At 33.7% G+C, this 3,779-nt stretch overlaps 1 long non-coding RNA gene across 1 annotated transcript; it reads left to right on the plus strand.

Moving 5' to 3' along the window:
• Positions 1-629: 629 nt before the first annotated feature.
• On the plus strand, positions 630-997 carry LOC149949786 (uncharacterized). Its single transcript, XR_016479919.1, has 3 exons — positions 630-691; positions 766-877; positions 945-997. It is a non-coding gene; the product is annotated as an uncharacterized LOC149949786 (long non-coding RNA).
• The last annotated feature ends 2,782 nt before the right edge of the window (positions 998-3,779 follow it).

The raw sequence follows: 3,779 nt of genomic DNA on the forward strand, positions 1-3,779 counted from the left end.
TATACGAAAAAAAATTGAAAATAAGTAGGTGCGAAATTTTTGGTGCGACATTTGGGGTGAAATTTTTAAATTTTTCATTCGCCCAACTAATCGGATCGTGTAAAAACGGTACAATTGTTCATAGCTTAAAATGTCAATAGAAACAGACAAAGGGAAGTTACCATAGACATAATAAAGAAATAGACCCAAGATTCTACGGAGGGTTAATACGGGAGCGATAGCTAGCAGACAACCGGTATTTGTTCCGTATTCCTGTGGTACCACGTTTAAGCGACGCCTGTCGATTAGGCGAGAAAATAAAAAATCATCACGTGACACGTCACACATGTTCGTGTTTGTAATCTTTTAGGTACTCTGACGTGATTCGCGAATATTTTGGCTGTGAGAATTTAAAATAAGGTAAATTTTTATTATAATTTTTAAATAAGTCAATTAATTCTTTCAAAACCCAAAAAAAAGCAGCAGATGACCTTATAATTAAAAACAAAAAATTCTAATTGCGAAATGATATTTTGTCAAAGGCTTAAGTAACTCCTGTACTACTATCCGGCTTGTTGTGGTTATGGCTTGTTATGGGAACATTCTGAGATTCTAAATAGTAAATTGTAAACTGTAAACAAAAGTAAATGGAATTTTGATGAAATGGATGATTCTACCTTGGATTAATAATGACTCCAAGATTCTACTAAAGGTATGTAGCTATTGTCCTAGAAATAAAATTAGCTTTTACAATTTAAGTCTGATGGCTTGACCCTTCATTTCTAGATTTTTGTCCTTCGCTAATTTGTGGAGTCTGAGCTTGCAATATAAATTAATAACTTTCTTAATGATGATGTTCGATTCCAACTTCAGCATCAAACATGTTCGTGGTGATCTGGTAATATGTCCATGCCAACAATATTTCGTAATACAGTTCTAGTTCTTAGACTACATATCTTTTATAGGGAGAGGAATATCTCTTCATAACAACTAAACAAAATTGGCTAAAAACCAACGAAATCTTACTCAAATTATAATAACATAATTAAACCTACACGAAATGATCCTTGGTCAAAATTTAAAGGTGAGAAGTTAACATCACCAGTTTTTTCTATTTCACTTTCAACTGGATGTAATTTCTTTAAATTAAATAAAAAAATTATTTTGTCTATTTTTACTTGTTTTAATTCTATGGAAACCAAACCAGAGTTGGAATGGCTTTTGGTGTGACCCACCTTTTGCCATTTACAATTTGTATATCCTGTTCTAAAAAGTGATCATTACAAATTAAATCATGATTTGAATGTGTCGCGATTTACAGCAATTGTCCATTGAGAAAGTATTGTAGGTTTCGTTATAAAAAGATTTTAAATAAGAATGGATATTCATCGAAATAATATGATAATTTAATCCTACATATGGAATGAAACCTTTTCCGGTATTGTTTTACTTGTTATTGCAATGCGTAAAAACACTAAAATTAACCTTTTTTTACCAAATAAAAACAAGATTTTTAGTAGAAAACACTTTTTCTATAACAAACGAATTATGAAACATGTTAGCTAACATAAAAGTACTACCCGTTTATCAAATTCACCACTAAAGTTTTTGCGTCTGATTTTTAACCGGATAAATATTCCTATGCGTTAGGCACTACATGGCCTAGGCCAAGCGCTCACTGATCCTCGTAACGTCTCTGTCCTGGCTTCCACAAGCCTTTGCTTCGTAACGGAGACAATGCCTTGTGGAAGCCAGGACGGATACGAAACGGAGAGCCAGTGGGCGCCTAGTCTAAAGCGCCACTTAAATTTAGTGGCGCTTTATAAGTAGGATTAAATTATCATATTATTTCGATGAATATTCATTCTTATTTAATCTTTTTATAACTATAGGTTTCTTTTATCTAAACCTACAATACTTTCTCAATGGACAATTGCTGTAAATCGCTACACATTCAAATCATGATTTAATTTGTAATGATCACTTTTTAGAACAGGATATACAAATTGTAAATGGAAAAAGGTGGGTCACACCAAAAGCCATTCCAACTCTGGTTTGGTTTCCATAAAATTAAAACAAGTAAAAATAGTCAAAATAATTTTTTTATTTAATTTAAAGAAATTACATCCAGTTGAAAGTGAAATAGAAAAAACCGGTGATGCTAACTTCTCACCTTTAAATTTTGAACAAGGATCATTTCATGTAGGTTTAATTATGTTATTATAATTTGAGTAAGATCTCCTTGGTTTTTAGCCAATTTTGTTTAATTGTTATGAAGAGATATTCCTCTCTCTATAAAAGAAATGTAGTCTAAGAACTAGAACTGTATTACGAAATATTATTGGCATGGACCTCTTACCAGATCACCACGAACATGTTTGATGCTGAAGTTGGAATCGAACATCATCATTAAGAAAGTTATTAATCTATATTGCAAGCTCTGACTCCACAAATTAGCGAGGGAAAAAAATCTAGAAATGAAGGGTCAAGCCATCAGACTTAAATTGTCAAAACTTATTTTATTTCAAGGACAATAGCTACATACCTTTAGTAGAATCATTATTAATCCAAGGTAGAATCATCCATTTCATCAAAATTCCATTTACTTTTGTTTACAATTTAGAATCTCAGAATATTCCCATAAGCCATAACCACAACAAGCCTGATACAGGAGTTACTTAAGCCTTTGACAAAATATCATTTCGCAATTAGAATTTTTTGTTTTTAATTATAAGGTCATCTGCTGCTTTTTTTTGGGTTTTGAAAGAATTAATTGACTTATTTAAAAATTATAATAAACATTTACCTTATTTTAAATTCTCACAGCCAAAATATTCGCGAATCACGTCAGAGTACCTAAAAGATTACAAACACGAACATGTGTGACGTGTCACGTGATGATTTTTTATTTTCTTGCCTAATCGACAGGCGTCGCTTAAACGTGGTACCACAGGAATACGGAACAAATACCGGTTGTCTGCTAGCTATCGCTCCCGTATATTTTTGGCAAATCAAACTCCGCGTAAGGTGTCTATTTCTTTATTATGTCTATGGAAGTTACACGCTTTTAGACATTTCAAATAAATAATTAATGTGTCCGTGGTTCTGTGGTAGAATGCTCACCTGACGTGCAGGAGGCTCGGGTTCGAATCCCGCCCGGTGCTAACGCAACTTGAAAAATATTTATAATACACCCAATGACAAGTTGGCAAGCCAAAATATACCTCTCCTCGGAAGAGTTTTTAATTTTCAGTGATGCGTAACTGTATCCGTGGTTCCGCGGTAGAACACTCACCTGTCGTGCAAAAGGGCTCGGGTTCGAATCCCGGCCGATTAAAAAATTATATTACACCCAATGACAAAAAGAGGGCGCTTTTGGAAAAACCTTTTCCCTGATTCTAAGAAACTGCGTACGCAGTGATTACCCTTTGCCCCGAAAATGCGAACGCGTTCGCAGGCCTGACAGACAGACCCACAGACAGACACGGTGGTTGTATAACCCCTCCTAGGGTACAAAGTCCCCTCGGAGAGGTAAAAACATAACACCAAAAAGCTATTTTTTACAAGTTATATTGAGTAAAAACAAGTACAACATAAATTTAAAAAACATTGTATATAATGTTTTATTTTTGGTGTGATAAAATACACTGTATTTTATCACACAAAAAATAAAACTTTCTAGTTTCTACCTCTCAAGGTAACTTGCATGTGGCCTAGCGAAAAGTAAAGCCGGCACTAGAAGCCTCCTAAGTTCTAACGTTGCATTGCAAGTGTATATTTTAATGTTATTGTTGAAATAA

The sequence above is a fragment of the Leiobunum rupestre genome, chromosome 3 (assembly GCF_980474605.1).
Source record: "Leiobunum rupestre chromosome 3, qqLeiRupe1.1.hap1, whole genome shotgun sequence".
NCBI lineage: Eukaryota > Metazoa > Arthropoda > Arachnida > Opiliones > Sclerosomatidae > Leiobunum > Leiobunum rupestre.